This window comes from Rattus norvegicus, chromosome 2 (assembly GCF_036323735.1).
Source record: "Rattus norvegicus strain BN/NHsdMcwi chromosome 2, GRCr8, whole genome shotgun sequence".
Taxonomy (NCBI): domain Eukaryota; kingdom Metazoa; phylum Chordata; class Mammalia; order Rodentia; family Muridae; genus Rattus; species Rattus norvegicus.
In genome coordinates this window covers 162,239,293-162,256,741 of record NC_086020.1, presented here as the reverse complement: position 1 = coordinate 162,256,741, position 17,449 = coordinate 162,239,293, and the positions used below count along the sequence as shown (strand labels likewise).

Genomic DNA, 17,449 nt, shown 5'->3' with positions numbered 1-17,449 from the left:
CCTTCCAGTAGAAGAGGTGAAACAGTCTGTGTATTCTTCTGCGAAGTGATTTAGAGCAACTTCTTTGATATGTTCTTTTGAAAACTGTGAAGTTAAAGCTGTTGCTATAAAATGTTTTACAAAAATCTATTGAAGAATATATCTTAGGGGAGTATAACTGTAGAACAATAAAAACTGATGAAAGAAAATTACTGTCAGGCATCTTACGTCAATGAAGCCTTGTAACTCTTGCTCTGTGCCTCCCAGCTTGAGTGCATAAGAGAAAAATGCAAATTTTCCAAATGAAGTATAGCTAGCAGTGCATAAATCTCTAGAAGACAGGAAGATACAGTTATTAAAACTTGGCAAGGATCAGAAATGAGTGACTTTTTCTCTGAAATCCAAGCCTTTCCCTTTTTAAAATTAGCTTTTCCTTAAAGCCACATCAATTATAAATAAGTGCACACAGCAAAACAGGCTTAGCTAAACTTAAGACAATTAAACTGAGAAATTAAACTGATTAAAAAGTAAACTGAAGATTTTAGTTTAAGCAGATAACTTCTGAAGCATGCCAATTTGCAATTTCATTGTAATCTGAAATTATGATAGCCATAGATAATGTTCTGATAAGATTTTCTAATAATCTCTTCTTAGACTTGCCTCTTATAAAACATTACTATTGTATCATTCTCTTTGTGGTCATTTTATACCTGATTCTTTATAACACAAGCCAGTATATTATTGTCCAAGTAACAAAATGAAGATGGGATGGGATGAAAAAATGGCACAGTGGTTCTTACACTTGCTGATTTTAGAGAGAACTAGAGTTATATTTTCTGCATCTATGACATACAGTCGAAAGCTTCTTGTAATAATTCAAGCTTTAAGGACTTTGACCCACTCTTCTATCCTCTGAGGGTACATACAGTTATATGCACACACACGCACACGTGCACAAAAACTCACACACAGAGATGCACAGGCAGGGCTGGGTAAAGAGGGAGGGGGAGAGGGAGAGGGAGAGGGAGAGGGAGAGGGAGAGGGAGAGGGAGAGGGAGAGGGAGAGGGAGAGGGAGAGGGAGAGGGAGAGGGAGAGGGAGAGGGAGAGGGAGAGAAAATAAAAACAAGAGAACTTAAGGACCCAGGAATGTATTGCATAAGATCTTATGAGTCTTCCACCTTTATTTCCTGCCCTTCCTCCCTTTATATTTCCCCCCTTTTATCCATGGCTTTACCTCTGACTAACTTGATTTAACTTGTCAGAACTTGTCAAGAAAGCCCTGATGAGGACAGGCTGGGTCATGAGGCCAAGCATGACTGCCAGGAGTCCACAGAGGAGTCCACAGAGCAGACTGCTGCCTGCTATAGCAGACTGTGATTACTGATGTTCATGGTAGCTGTTTGTAAGTTTCTCAGTGGAAATAAGAAATGCTACACATATATTAAATTGTAGGCTTTAATGTTCATAAAAAAGTGCTTTCTTTTGTAGTTGATTTTTCTGAAGATGCCATTATATGGGTTATAACTTTAAGGCGTCTGGTTTCATTTTCACAAACAATTGAAACATTTTGCTTAGGAGACTTGAAGCATTCACAAGACAGGCTTAGGGAATGGTGCTATTTCCTTTCTTTTCTTTTTCTGGATCCTTTTTGTGACCATGTGGCAATGTTTTTGCTTGTCTGCATGAAAGTATGAACGACACTTGAAGAGAGTTAAGGACGACATTAATGAATTTGTAACTATAAAAGAAAGATTCTCCTCTTGCTGTGCAGTGCAAATCAGAAAAGTACAACCATAGATAAGAGGATAGAGACAGGCTCATTACCTGCAGCAGACCAGGAAGAAGCTTGGCTTAAGGCTACAGTGTATTTTTATAGGTATCCAAGGACATTTCTGGTTGTGTCTAATGTTGTAAAGATTATGAGGGGATACATTCCTATATGGTTCACCTTCTTATATAAAAAATTAGCTCAAACTGAAGGAAACATGACTTTCAAGAGCAGAAGTACTGGACTTCGTGACTAAGAGTATTTGTTTCTCCTGGATGTTAACAAATTTCAGCCACATTGTTAACCTTATTACTGAACAACTTGTAGTAAAGTCTTTAGGATGAAGCCCATTCCTAGTTTGAAGTGAATGTATTGAGGTACACATCTTTCTCAATGACTTAACCTTCATCTTTGAAGGCTTTTTATCAGATTTTCAAATCCTCCTTTAGCTTTTGTAACTATCTCTATGCTGATGACACTGAGGTATATTACAATTCCTCATCATTTTTCAAATAAATAGGCCTATACTTTAATCATTTCTTACTTATTTTATAAAATTAAAAAAAATTTCAACTTGAAATAAATTTCCTTTCTCCATGGGCCCACTGTATATGCACTTGTTCATTGTCCTATTGTCCTTGATTTTCAGTACTGTCTTCTCAGTTGAGTCAGCAATAAAATCCAGATACAATATCAGAGCCAACCACATTTCTTCACTCGTCAATCCCTGCTGAGGATTTGCATGCTTGGTCACGTGGTCTCTACCTTCTGCATTGCATTATTGTGGACCTAGGCCATTTTAATGTTGGATTATATAATTATTTTTTATGTGCCCATCTACTATGTAACAGGACATCATCAAAATCACCATTGGCATATGCTTCTGTACAGCTCTTGAGATGAATATCTTTCTGATTTGAAACGACTTGAGGCTTTCATTGTGGATGAAGTGCTTTTGAATCTGGTCCCAGCACAGATTGCCCTTCTTATATGTATGGCATAATAGCATTTTCAACTACTTTGAAATCCCATGAATTGCTACTAATGCTTTTATGGAATCATGTGGTGTTTGTGTAATTCTAACCTGTAGGACTTCGTGCATACTATACAAAAGTGTTTAAGGACCCTCATCTGAGTTCATCCATAGTGTAAACAATGTCCTTTCTTTTTTGCTTTCTTCTTAGGAAAGTACCTGGAATAGAACATGTGTTAACTATTGCTGGTTACATGAAGATATTGACATTTTAAAGATTCTGTAATTATTATTCAACTTGTCAAGTAACTTATGCACTTCTGAAATAGAACATTTACCATGTGATCTGATGTTTCTCCTCCACTGGTACAAAATCAGTTATAATTTCTTTGTGTTACAGAAATTTATTTGTTAAAATTTTCTGTCATCAGAGACAGATAGAACTATAATTTTGAGAATATTTTTTATAAAATGAACTATAAGGATTTTTTTGTTTTATATTTTTTGAAATTATAACTACATAATTTCTCCCTTCCCTTTCCTCCTTCTAAACCTTCTTATATGCCCTTCCTTGCTCTCTTCAAATCAAAGACTCCTTTTTACTTTTGTTTTATTTTCTTTTATCAAAATTAGGTTTTTAAAAATTAAATATATTCTGATTATGATTTCCTCTGTCCAAAGTTCTTCCACTTGCCTCTTTCCCTCAAATTTATACCTCTCTCTTTTACCCTTTCTCCCCTTGTCTTTCTTTTCTTTTCTTCCTTCCTTCCTTTCTTTCTTTCTTTCTTTCTTTCTTCCTTCCTTCCTTCCTTGCTTACTTCCTCTCTTTCTTCTGTTCTCTCTCTCTCCCTCCCTTCCTCCCTCTTTCTTTCTTCCTTCCTTCCTTTCTTTCTTTCTTTCTTTCTTTCTTTCTCTCTCTCTCTCTTTCTTTCCTTCTTTCTTTCTTTCTTTCTTTCTTTCTTTCTTTCTTTTGTTCTTTCTCTCTCATTCTTTCTTCCTAGATACTCCTGAACTGAAGAATGAACAAAGAAAATGTGATCCATTTACACAATGGATGATATTCTGCTATACTTCCAGAAAGGTGCCTAGCATAACTCATCTGAGATGCTTCACCCACCTTTTAATGGAAACAGATGCAGATTCCCACAGCCCAATATTAGGTGAAGCTTGGAAAATTCTATGAAAAGTGGGGTGAGAAAGATTTTAGGGGCCAGAGAGGTCAAACACACCACAAGAAAACATACAGAATTAACAAACCAAGTTTCATAAGGGCTCACAGAGACTGAACTACCAAAACACTCAGTATATATGGAAAGGACCTAGGCCCTCCACATGTAGGCAACAGTGTGTATCTTGGTCTTCTTGTGGTACTCCTAACAGCAGGAGCAGGAGCCATATTTGACTCTGTTTCCCTCCTTTGGATCCTTTCCCCCTAACTGGGCTGCTTTTTCTAGCCTTAGTAGGGGAAGATAAGCCTGGCCCTACTGCACCTTGATTTGCCAAGGCAGGTTGATATCCATGGGAAACCTCCCTTTTTCTAAGCCTATTCTGAGGAGAGAAAGCATGTGTGAGGATGTCTGGGAGGAGAGGGAAGAGAGGGATTGTGAGGGTAGTGGAGAGGGGAAACTATGATCATAATGTAAAGTAAGTCAATTAGTTAATAAAAATATTTTTAAAAGAAAAAGAAAATGCTTCTATAAGATTGGTTTGTAGGTAAACCGTAGGGCATCTTTTGAATTAGTGATTAATGGGGGTAGTGCCATACCTGGGCAGGTGGTCCTTATTTCTATTAAAAAGCAAACTAAGCAAACCAGAAGAAACAAGCTACTTTCCTTCTCTGCATCAGCTTCTGCCTCCAGGTTTCTCCATCCTTAATATCCTGCTTTTACTACTTTGGATGATGACATGTTACATATGTTATGTCAGAGAAATATACTTTCCTCCCCATGTTGCTTTTGGTTATGGTGTTACATCACAATAGTAATCCTAAGACAGGGAGGCAGTAGAGATGCTTCAAGAGATTGGGCAGGGCTGGTATCTGCAGGGGGAGCTGAACGGAGAGCATCAGGCAGTAAACTAGGATTAGCCTCTTTCCTGAGGTTGTAGTGAAGACAGTAGTAATAGCACACAAGCCAGATTTAAGAGAAGAAACACAGGTGAAAACTTTTCTCACTGGTCCTTGATGCAATGCTTCCCTGAATTCTGTAGGCCCCAATGTTGCAAAGGGGAAAGTCCTTAAAGCTAAATGTATCTATACAGTTAATTAGTGATGTGGTAAGGCATTGTAATATATAGCTAGGGATTTTCATCACCTGTGACTAATCAGAAAGGTCCTCCTACTTGACAGAGGTTTCTTTCAGGCAGTGTTATACCAAGTACAAATGAAGTTACTTAAAGAGTAGGAATTCTTCCATGCAAGCAAGCAAGCAATCTCTCTCTCTCTGTGTCTCTGTGTCTGTCTCTGTCTCTGTCTCTCTCTCTGTGTGTATGTGTGTGTGTTCATGTGTGTGTGTCTTTCTGTGTGTGTATATATGATATTCATTCCTTTGTATGTGGGAGAGAGACACTGTGTCTTTTATGCAAATATCTTTTGAATTCAACTAGTACCTGTTTTTTATTTTATTATCATTATTACTATTATTATTGGTAAGTCTTATGTGGTTGTTTGTGTCATGCATATTCATGGGGTCAAAGAACATCTTTTTGGAATTTATTTTCTTCTGCTGATTTGTATGTAATTCAGAATATTGACCACTGGTCCACAGTCAGTAGAAATCTGTTTTACCTGGTGAGCCATTTCACAGACACCAAGTCTTTGCTCTTAATTTCTGAATTCTGGGGTAAGTTTTACCTCTTTAAAGGGAACATTTCTGGTTCAACAACTGGTGTTCAGATCTGTTCTTTCAAATGGCGCACTGAAGCATGCTTTGGAAAAGTACTCAGGACCACTGCCCTCCAGACCCAGATGTGGTAAAATATCTTGGAAGTGACTGAAGTGTCAGGTGAATCTACTGTTTAAGTGGAGAGAGGACCATCACCTCAGAGGTATCATTGTTTTCATGTGGTTTATTTCATTTTGTCATGAATCATTATCTGAAAGACAAGCCTTAACATTTTAGTGTAAAAAACAAAACTAACAAACAAATGAAAACCCATGGCTTACATTTCAGTTCTGGTTTTGCTTCCCTATCTGTACATAAGGTTTTTAAATTGCTTATTTATTCTTCTCCCATATATTGAATCCAAACCACAACTTTCCTTCCCTTTTCTCCCCACAGTTCCTTGTCTACCACCCTCCATCTCCTCCCATCCACTCCTCCATTTTCCAGAGACATCAACCAAACATGGTAAGGTACAATAGAATACTTCGCACCTCCCCTATATTAAGACAACCCCCCAGGAGAAACGGATTCAAAAAGCATTCAACAGAGTCAGAGACATCCCCTGTTCCCACTGTTAGGAATACAACAAAGACCCAAGATACAAAACCATAACATATATGAGAGGGCCATGCTTAGTTCCTTACAGGCTCCCTGATTGTCAATACAGTCGGTGTGAGTCCTCTGTGAGATTAATTGATGCTGTGAGTTTTCTTGTGGTGTCCTTGGTCCCTCTGGTTCATAAGGTTCTTCCTACAGGGTTCCTCAAGTTCCACCCAATATTTAGCTGTGAGTCTCTGCATCTGTTTCTATGACTTGCTCGGTGAAGCTTCTCTGATGACTTGCTAATGACAGTTATGCTAGGTTCCTTCCTAAAAGGACAAAGATCATTAATAGGAATCACTTTTTTCCAGTCATCCTATAGACATGCTAGCCTCTGTTTCCTGGCATATAAAGTTTTTGTTGTTGTTGTTTTGTTTTGTTTTGATTTCTAATCACTGAATTTATTATTCTTCCAACTAAAACAAGAGTGACTAAAGGTTTTATAAGATATTAGATTACCTATATAAAATCCATAAAAATAAAAATCATTCATTTTTTCATTAATATGTGTCAGTTTGACCTCAGATTTAAATTCTGCTTTTCCTAGCAAATGCCTTTTGTCTTTATTATTTTTATGTTTGTGTGAATATATGTGTGTGCATGTGAATGGTTGACAGAGAACATCCCCAGCTTCTGTTTACAAGGAGATATACACCTTAAGTGTTTATTGTAATTTTAAAATTTTTCATGTATATGGCACTTGAAATGATTTCTCAGAACATTTTGTGTGTTTTAAAGTTTCAGAATTCATTAACAATCTTTTGTGTGAATTTAACTTTGCTATTATGTCATTAAATGTCTCTAAGGATGCTTTTTGTTTTGAAGTAAAAGTGATAATTTACAAATATGAAGAGAATTTTATGGGAAATACACTGTATATTAGGACAGAATTGAAGTTTGTTTACTTTTCTTTATTCAAAGTTTATTGTACCATGATTGGACAATGTTGTCCTGTCATCCTACGTTCAGATTTTCCCTGTTTCTTAATCAATTGTAGAGCCTTAATCCTTTTACATTTCCTCTACAGCAGGTTTCCTTATAGCACGGTTAAGAACCCTTTTGCCCTCAGTAAAATATAGTATTGTCAAGATGGCTCAGGGTTTAAGAACACTTGCTACTCTTTCAGAGGACTGAGGTTTGATTTCTACCATGAACATGAAGGCTCACAACCTTCTGTAACTCCAGTTCCAGGGGATCCAATGTCTTATTCTGGTGTCCATTGGCATGAAGCATGTATCTATACATATTAAAAAGTAACATAAAATAAATTGAAATGCATGAATATAGGAAATGACTTTTTCAACAAAATACTTTGGTACCTACATTTGACTATTAGCAAGCACTTGAAGACATAAAAAAGTTCAACTAGTGAATTAATGTTGAAATTATCTTTGCTGGTAATTTGAAGAGTATAAGGTTCCAGGAAGCACACTGTGCACAAGAAAATTAGAAGTATTTTCTGCCCATTTAAAATTTGTCCTTTTATTGGGCTTAACAGAAGGAGCGGTGAATTCACACCATTGAATCTGCAATAGCGACTCTCAGTGCATGCCGTGATTTTTACTGTTTATAAGTATTTGCTATGGGTGTAGCTTGGAATTTGAGGCTTAACATGAGTGGTGTTATTTACTGTACTTAATGCACTGTAAGGTGAATGGCCTATGTGTCCACTTATATTGTTCGACACTTAGACCAGAGAGACTGTATAATATGGTGACATACCAAATAGGCTTTTATTGGATCATACCTAAAATTCAAGTCTATCTGCACTTGTGCTTAGGTTACCACAGCAACTTGAATGAATAACAATACTTGTCGAGTACTGTGATGGATGCAATGTACCTAAGTGTACAAGGTTACAGGGGAACTGGCTGAAGAATCCATCATTTTTTTTGACCTGGAACATATAAATACAGAGATTTAATGAAAAAAAATATAACCCACAGAGAAGTCAAAACTAAAATGAAATAAGATCACTATGGCAGCCTCTTTTTTGAAACATTTGTTTGATACTCAGACATTAGTATACACACTTCTGAAATTAGCCCAGAAGTTTCTCAGAAACAAACACTAGAAATAGAGCTATCATAGGACACAACTATATCACTCCTGAGATATACCAGTACTCAGAGTCCTACTGGAAAGGTACTGGCACATCAGTGTTTATGGCTATTTTATTCAAAATAGCTGGACAATAGAAAAAACCTAGAGTTGTCTCTCAATCAATGAATGAAAAATCAAATTGTATTACATCTTCATAATGAGATTTTCCTCAGTTGTAAAGAAAAATGATGGATGGGACTGGAAATGACCTTATACTCAAGTCAGCTAACCAAAACGCAGACACACAAAGGCCCATGTGCAGTCTCTCATAAGTGGTTCTTAGCCTCAATCTTTAGGTTTGTGTGTTTAACATGGAGTATCTGTGGGAGTCAAGAAAATAGAAAGGGAACTTTTGGAGTGATTCCTTAAGGAAGGAGGAATCCTGAATATAAGTAAAAGGAAAGACAGAAAAAATAGAGATAGAAACGTTTAAGTAGGAGAGGAGTAGGGAATGGGTAATGGAGACAGGACTTGGAAAAAGGTTAAATAAAAATAGAAGACAGTGGTCAGGAGAGATGGCTCAGTGGCTAAGAGCACGACTGCTCTTCTAGAGGACCCAGGCTCAATTCTCAGGACCCAGATGGCAGCTCACAACTGTTTGTAATTCCAGTTCCAGGAGTTCTGACCCTCTCACACAGACATACATATAAGGAAAATATCAATGGACATAAAAATAAAAAGAGGAGGAGTCATAGAAGTGAATGCAAGCAGAAAACTACTGAACTGAGGACGGGACCTCTGTTGGAGGAATTAGAGAAAGAACTGAAAGAACTGAAGGGGCTTGCAACCCCATAAGAACAACAATGTCAACCAACCAGAGCTCCCAGGGACTAAACCGTTACCCAAAGACTATACATGGACTGACCCATGGCTCCAACTGCATGTGTAGCAGAGGATGGCCTTGTTGGGCACCAAAGGAAGGAGAAGCCCTTGGTCCTGCCAAGGCTGGACCCCCCAGTGTAGCAGGAAGGGGGTGTGGGTGGGTGGGGGAACACCCTTATACAAGAAGGGGAGAGGGATGGGATCGAAGGCTTTTGTTCAGGAAACCAGGAAAGCGAATAACATTTGAAATGTAAATAAAAAATCCAATTTAAAAAAAAGTTAAAAATATAAAAAGTATATGAACATCAATATAGAAACCTACTATCTTATAATCTAATGAAAATATAATTAAAATAACCATGTGACAACACAATTATAAGAGCCCATACATTTCTGGTTAGTGCTGCTTCTTGTTATGAGTTACTAAACACAAAACCCAGTATTAGGTGTGGAATGTTTCTTTCTGAGTACTACTTGTCAGGGAGGTCCCAGATGCCCTCACAACCACATAGCTTGTGGCCTGCCACTCAGTTGATAAACTCCTATTGCTACAGTACGACTGATCTGTTTTCATGGTACAGAGATATAGAGAAATAAAACTAAAAAGTTGGAGACTTCCTAACTGTTGACTAGTGTTCAGAGTCTATAAGGTGCTATGAAGGCTAGTGGCACAAAAAGGTAAGAGATGTCTTATTCAGTTCTAAACTCTGTAAATGAAATTACCAACTTACTCCTCAGACTATAGGCATCTGTGTAATACTGGTGTGACTATTACAGAGATAACCAATAATTTTCTGAATAAATTTGAGGCCACCTTCACAGAAGGTAGCACATTGTTGGTACTGTAAATCCAACAAAAACATGTCTTGAAACTTCATAGGTCTTTGGAGGAATTTACTACTGTTTAGCTAAGTTAACAGTGCCATACTACCTAATAAATACCTATGTTTCTGCTTATAAATGAGTGCTACCATCAGCCTTAGTCTCTTTTCTGTAAGCAGTAGTTATTTCCAAGCCTCACAGATGTTCAACTTGCAGAGAGCAAGTGACAAATTGCAGCTCATCCCTAACAAGTTATTTAAATCACTTCCTGTGTGGCTCAGAGAATGTTCTAGAAGAGAGGACTGGAAGGATGTGAGAGCTGGGAGATCATAGGAAGAGCTGTGCAAACCATTGTCTGGGCCAAACCACCGTACTTCATTGTAAACCTGAGCCCACGACTGTGATTACTTTGGTTTGGTCTGTACAAAATTGGTCCTGTCAACATAGAACCATTATGACAGAAGGGTTCCTCTCCTTCATCAATTATTAACTACTGCGATTATGGGAGGAATGCAGTCATTGTTTTTAGTTATGTGCTCACTGTGCAGCGCACCAAGCACCAGTGCATAATTTCAAAACACACAAATGGACTTGGTTTAACTTACTGGGTTGCAAAACAAACCAAAAAAGACAGGAATATGGATGTTAAAGAGGTTTGTAGGGGCCTTGGCATGGATAGGAAGGAGATACTTAGAATGTGTTCTACACAGTGAATGTTAAAAAGCCATTTTGTATGTTTGTGCTATTTGAGCATATTTGTTTATTACATGGAAAAAAACAGCCTGATGTATCAAGTATTTGGTATAACAAGGAGTTCTGGGTTTGCCACGGGAACTAGAATTTTGTTTATTCTTCCTGGCAGTCTTTTAAAAGCAATAAAACTTTAAACATGGGTGAAGTCAAAGATCTAGAGTTAATTTTGTCGGTCTGCTATCTAGCCCTGTAATTTGTTGTAAATTACTTAAGTTTTCTGTGTCTTGATGTTCATATATATAAATTGGGTTGTTAGGAGGATGGGCTGAGTGGAACACGTAGGAATCTTTGATCCGTACTTACAGTGCTGTAGCAGTTTGGTAAATGTAGATCAATCTAGACTGAGCTACCAGAACACATACATAGCTATTGAATTTCATGGTATTTTCCTTCCCAGGGCCTCCACTGTCTCACACTTAATAGACTAGACTCTCTTCCCCCCTCTGCAGGTGGACAGCGGCAGTGCGGAGTCCAAGCATTCTGGTTGCTACGGTTACCGAAGTCGCGGTAACCAAGGAGACCAAGGCGGAAGCTGCTGGCTGAGGTGGCAGCAGCAGCTGCTGCAAAAAGGGTCGCAGGTGAGTTGGAGAGGACTAAGGGTGCATTCAGGCGAAGGGTGTACGATGTAGAGCCTGGTGAGGAGCTGTGTCTGGGTCGTGCAGACTGTGGAGCGACAGGCAAGAAATGGAACCTGGAGGGATTGAGAGGAGAGCATTGGTTAGGTACAGCAGATATTTGCGGGACCCTTGCTCTGTCAGACTCCTGCTTCCAGACCTGACTCTGGCCCAGGAGTTACATGTTTCTAAATAAAAGACGTTGGTCAATGATATCAGTGCAGACTAGTACCTATGATGAAGTCCAGATAGGGAAAGCCAAGTGTCCATCAATTATAGGATTCCCAAGGTCCTTCTTTTCAAATGCTCATCTCGTTTTATCTTTTGAAATCATTGGTGCTCTGTGAAATCTGTAGTTACTGGAAAAACCATCTCACATAATTCCTTTGCCTCTTTCTTTTTGGATGTCTGTTCTCACTGACCCACTTCCCTCTAGGAGCCCAGTCTAGTAGGATTCCTGCTTCCAGAAATATCTGAGGCAGTGGGTGTTATATTCTTTTCCCCTCATCGTTGCTTTTCGTGTTATTTTCAAACAAAAACAGGTATTAACAGAAATTTTGGCAAGTCATGTTAAAATATTTTGTGGAAGTGAAGATATACTGGGCTAACACTGCACATTCTTTGCCTAAAGTGATCTCAACTTTTTTCCTAATCTTATTGCTTAACCTTCCAGACTACACCCAAGTGGGCCCCGACTTCCATAATACTGCCAGTGTATTACAAAGAAAGTACCTGAAATTAGTACCTATCTTTTCTTCTACCAAAACACTTAGGATTTTTCATAGTTATCTTGTTTGTTTGGTTTTTTTTTGCATGTTTTTATTTCCTTCATTAGAACAAATATTCAGAGAGGACTGGTACAATAACTACATGATTATTTTGTTCTTTTGTACTTCATACTAAACATAGATATTGGATATAATTTATTGATTGGTAATCAATATCTTGTAGTAGATTTGTTGTGTGGGAGGAGAGAGTTAATGCTTTTCTTGCTAGATAAGATTGTGCAATGTGTTAAAATAGAAAAATGAAATACTTACAACTTAGTGCATTATTATCTACACTATGAGATATGTAAATACTAAGACAACTGATGGATATGCAAAGATTGATGGAAAGATTCCTCTCAAATACCTGGCCTACCCAGAAAGTAGCACCAATTTAAGCAATTATGCAAAATCTTGACAATAATAGTAAATGAGTTTCACATAGTTTCCAAAGAAGTCTCCCTCCCCCCGGTGGAAAAAAACCGTAAGAGAAGAGAGGCCTTCAAACTGGTCAAAGAACAGAATAATAAAAACATAACAAGAGACTAAAGAAGGTGATGCATATTAAAAATTTTTAAGGTTCAGGCAGAGTAGTTGGACCATATTTATGAGGTATAGAGAATTCTTTGCAATCTCTTTTTTTCTTGGAAACGTTTTTGCAGTGTGTGTGTGTGTGTGTGTGTGTGTGTGTGTGTGTGTGTGTGTGTGTTACATGTAGAAGTAAGAAGATGAATGCAGAGTAGGTTTACTCATTTTACCCTGTATGTTTTTATTCTTGAATTTAGGTTCTTAGGCTTACTGGCAAGAGCTTCTTTCTAATCGCTAAGTCGTCTTACTGGCCTTACAGAATTAGAGAAGAAACTTGACTCCAGAAAGGTATTCAATGATATTTTAGATATGCCACTATAAAAATTTAAAGTTGGCAATTTTCTAATGTGTTAAAGATGATGACCATGGAAGATGAAAGCGTATTTACCTATAAAAACCTGGGGTTTATTTGGATTAATGATGCCGAATGTATAAAACTGAATTAGAGTTATAATCCTATGAGAAACTGTCAATACTTGTAATAGAACAAGTAATAGAACAATAATTCTGGCTCTCTTACATGTTTAATTTTCTAATGCCCAAAACATTATTAGGAAAACAGCCAGATAACAGCAGATCATGTGAAACCACATGTTGCTGACAAAATATTATAGGCTTGGTTTCTGAAAGTCTTAATTTAAAGATGTAATATCATCATTGCTGATTGCAATAATTTGAAGTTTTTACTTGTCTTTGAATTCAAAATTACTGTTAGTTTTTTTTACTGTTTTTTAATAGACTTTCTAGGCAAATTGGGAAGAGCTTAAGTCTACAAAGCCCATATTATTTAAAAGGAAATTTTGGCTTTGAGTGAAGTATCTTAAATTCAGTATTTTTTCTCATAATTTTAAAGACTAACTTGTTTTGATATCCAAACCTTTCTAGTTGTTTAGAACTGAATTAATGTAAAGCATGAAATATTGGGCTATATGTATACAGTTTTGTATCTTGTCATATATCCTAGATTGATAAAAAGACTGTCAAAGACTTGAAGTCAAATGACCAGACTGAATTCAGGACCTGTGCTGGGAAAACACTGTATGAGTTTTCTCAGTGAACTGCTCACATAGAGGTTCTTAGGCTGAAGACCCTGTATGGTCATTTCATCCCTTAAAATTTTTATGATTCAACAAGAATTTAGAAAATGTTAATATCAGATATACTTAAACTTAAATTCAATATTACTTTAGTAATTTCAAAAAGTGTTTTTAAATCAAATTTATTTTTTTTTTTTATTAACTTGAGTATTTCTTATATACATTTCGAGTGTTATTCCCTTTCCCGGTTTCCGGGCAAACATCCCCCTCCCCCCTCCCCTTCCTTATGGGTGTTCCCCTCCCAACCCTCCCACCATTGCCGCCCTCCCCCCATAGACTAGTTCACTGGGGGTTCAGTCTTAGCAGGACCCAGGGCTTCCCCTTCCACTGGTGCTCTTACTAGGATATTCATTGCTACCTATGGGGTCAGAGTCCAGGGTCAGTCCATGTATAGTCTTTAGGTAGTGGCTTAGTCCCTGGAAGCTCTGGTTGCTTGGCATTGTTGTACTTTTGGGGTCTCGAACCCCTTCAAGCTCTTCCAGTTCTTTCTCTGATTCCTTCAATAGGGGACCTATTCTCAGTTCAGTGGTTTGCTGCTGGCATTCGCCTCTGTATTTGCTGTATTCTGGCTGTGTCTCTCAGGAGCGATCTACATCCGGCTCCTGTCGGTCTGCACTTCTTTGCTTCATCCATCTAGTCCAATTGGGTGGCTGTATATGTATGGGCCAAATGTGGGACAGGCTCTGAATGGGTGTTCCTTCAGTCTCTGTTTTAATCTTTGCCTCTCCCTTCCCTGCCAAGGGTATTCTTTTTCCTCATTTAAAGAAGGAGTGAAGCATTCACATTTTGATCATCCGTCTTGAGTTTCGTTTGTTCTAGGGATCTAGGGTAATTCAAGCATTTGGGCTAATAGCCACTTATCAATGAGTGCATACCATGTATGTCTTTCTGTGATTGGGTTAGTTCACTCAGGATGATATTTTCCAGTTCCAACCATTTGCCTACGAATTTCATAAACTCGTTGTTTTTGATAGCTGAGTAGTATTCCATTGTGTAGATGTACCACATTTTCTGTATCCATTCCTCTGTTGAAGGGCATCTGGGTTCTTTCCATTTTCTGGCTATTATAAATAAGGCTGCGATGAACATAGTGGAGCACGTGTCTCTTTTATATGTTGAGGCATCTTTTGGGTATATGCCCAAGAGAGGTATAGCTGGATCCTCAGGCAGTTCAATGTCCAATTTTCTGAGGAACCTCCAGACTGATTTCCAGAATGGTTTTACCAGTCTGCAATCCCACCAACAATGGAGGAGTGTTCCTCTTTCTCCACATCCTCGCCAGCATCTGCTGTCACCTGAGTTTTTGATCTTAGCCATTCTCACTGGTGTGAGGTGAAATCTCAGGGTTGTTTTGATTTGCATTTCCCTTATGACTAAAGATGTTGAACATTTCTTTAGGTGTTTCTCAGCCATTCGGCATTCCTCAGCTGTGAATTCTTTGTTTAGCTCTGAACCCCATTTTTTAATAGGGTTATTTGTTTCCCTGCGGTCTAACTTCTTGAGTTCTTTGTATATTTTGGATATAAGGCCTCTATCTGTTGTAGGGTTGGTAAAGATCTTTTCCCAATCTGTTGGTTGCCGTTTTGTCCTAACCACAGTGTCCTTTGCCTTACAGAAGCTTTGCAGTTTTATGAGATCCCATTTGTCGATTCTTGATCTTAGAGCATAAGCCATTGGTGTTTTGTTCAGGAAATTTTTTCCAGTGCCCATGTGTTCCAGATGCTTCCCTAGTTTTTCTTCTATTAGTTTGAGTGTGTCTGGTTTGATGTGGAGGTCCTTGATCCACTTCGACTTAAGCTTTGTACAGGGTGATAAGCATGGATCGATCTGCATTCTTCTACATGTTGCCCTCCAGTTGAACCAGCACCATTTGCTGAAAATGCTATCTTTTTTCCATTGGATGGTTTTGGCTCCTTTGTCAAAAATCAAGTGACCATAGGTGTGTGGGTTCATTTCTGGGTCTTCAATTCTATTCCATTGGTCTATCTGTCTGTCTCTGTACCAATACCATGCAGTTTTTATCACTATTGCTCTGTAATACTGCTTGAGTTCAGGGATAGTGATTCCCCCTGAAGTCCTTTTATTGTTGAGGATAGCTTTAGCTATCCTGGGTTTTTTGTTATTCCAGATGAATTTGCAAATTGTTCTGTCTAACTCTTTGAAGAATTGGATTGGTATTTTGATGGGGATTGCATTGAATCTGTAGATTGCTTTTGGTAAAATGGCCATTTTTACTATATTAATCCTGCCAATCCATGAGCATGGGAGATCTTTCCATCTTCTGAGGTCTTCTTCAATTTCTTTCTTCAGTGTCTTGAAGTTCTTATTGTACAGATCTTTTACTTGCTTGGTTAAAGTCACACCGAGGTACTTTATATTATTTGGGTCTATTATGAAGGGTGTCGTTTCCCTAATTTCTTTCTCGGCTTGTTTCTCTTTTGTATAGAGGAAGGCAACTGATTTATTTGAGTTAATTTTATACCCAGCCACTTTGCTGAAGTTGTTTATCAGCTTTAGTAGTTCTCTGGTGGAACTTTTGGGATCACTTAAATATACTATCATGTCATCTGCAAATAGTGATATTTTGACCTCTTCTTTTCCGATCTGTATCCCTTTGATCTCCTTTTGTTGTCTGATTGCTCTGGCTAGAACTTCAAGAACTATATTGAATAAGTAGGGAGAGAGTGGGCAGCCTTGTCTAGTCCCTGATTTTAGTGGGATTGCTTCAAGTTTCTCTCCATTTAGTTTAATGTTAGCAACTGGTTTGCTGTATATGGCTTTTACTATGTTTAGGTATGGGCCTTGAATTCCTATTCTTTCCAGGACTTTTATCATGAAGGGGTGTTGAATTTTGTCAAATGCTTTCTCAGCATCTAATGAAATGATCATGTGGTTCTGTTCTTTCAGTTTGTTTATATAATGGATCACGTTGATGGTTTTCCGTATATTAAACCATCCCTGCATGCCTGGGATGAAGCCTACTTGATCATGGTGGATGATTGTTTTGATGTGCTCTTGAATTCGGTTTGCCAGAATTTTATTGAGTATTTTTGCGTCGATATTCATAAGGGAAATTGGTCTGAAGTTCTCTTTCTTTGTTGTGTCTTTGTGTGGTTTAGGTATAAGAGTAATTGTAGATTCGTAGAAGGAATTCGGTAGGGCTCCATCTGTTTCAATTTTGTGGAATAGTTTGGATAATATTGGTATGAGGTCTTCTATGAAGGTTTGATAGAATTCTGCACTAAACCCATCTGGACCTGGGCTCTTTTTGGTTGGGAGACCTTTAATGACTGCTTCTATTTCCTTAGGAGTTATGGGGTTGTTTAACTGGTTTATCTGTTCCTGATTTAACTTTGATACCTGGTATCTGTCTAGGAAATTGTCCATTTCCTGAAGATTTTCAAATTTTGTTGAATATAGGTTTTTATAGTAAGATCTGATGATTTTTTGAATTTCCTCTGAATCTGTAGTTATGTCTCCCTTTTCATTTCTGATTTTGTTAATTTGGACGCACTCTCTGTGTCCTCTCGTTAGTCTGGCTAAGGGTTTATCTATCTTGTTGATTTTCTCAAAGAACCAACTTTTGGTCCTGTTGATTCTTTCTATGGTCCTTTTTGTTTCTACTTGGTTGATTTCAGCTCTGAGTTTGATTATTTCCTGCCTTCTACTCCTCCTGGGTG

At 37.9% G+C, this 17,449-nt stretch overlaps 1 protein-coding gene and 1 long non-coding RNA gene across 9 annotated transcripts in view; one reads left to right on the top strand and one right to left on the bottom strand.

Moving 5' to 3' along the window:
- Positions 1-5,772: 5,772 nt before the first annotated feature.
- On the bottom strand, positions 5,773-11,234 carry LOC120100849 (uncharacterized). 2 transcript variants are annotated; one of them, XR_005501008.2, is made up of 3 exons: positions 11,007-11,208; positions 7,951-8,100; positions 5,773-6,472 (listed from the first exon to the last, which is right to left on the bottom strand). It is a non-coding gene; the product is annotated as an uncharacterized LOC120100849 (long non-coding RNA). The 2 variants fall into 2 exon arrangements; XR_005501007.2 differs by lacking the exon at positions 7,951-8,100 and having other exon boundaries at positions 11,007-11,234.
- Positions 11,204-17,449, top strand: part of Zbbx (zinc finger, B-box domain containing) — a 111,287-nt gene continuing 105,041 nt past the window's right edge. For 6 of the 7 annotated variants that reach the window (XM_063282109.1, XM_063282110.1, XM_008761104.4 and 3 more), the window contains exons 1-2: positions 11,208-11,281; positions 12,870-12,960. The gene's annotated coding sequence lies outside the window, so the exon portion shown is untranslated. Of the gene's footprint in view, positions 11,282-12,869; positions 12,961-17,449 lie in introns of all 7 variants that reach the window. The other variant, XM_063282111.1, reaches the window with a different exon arrangement.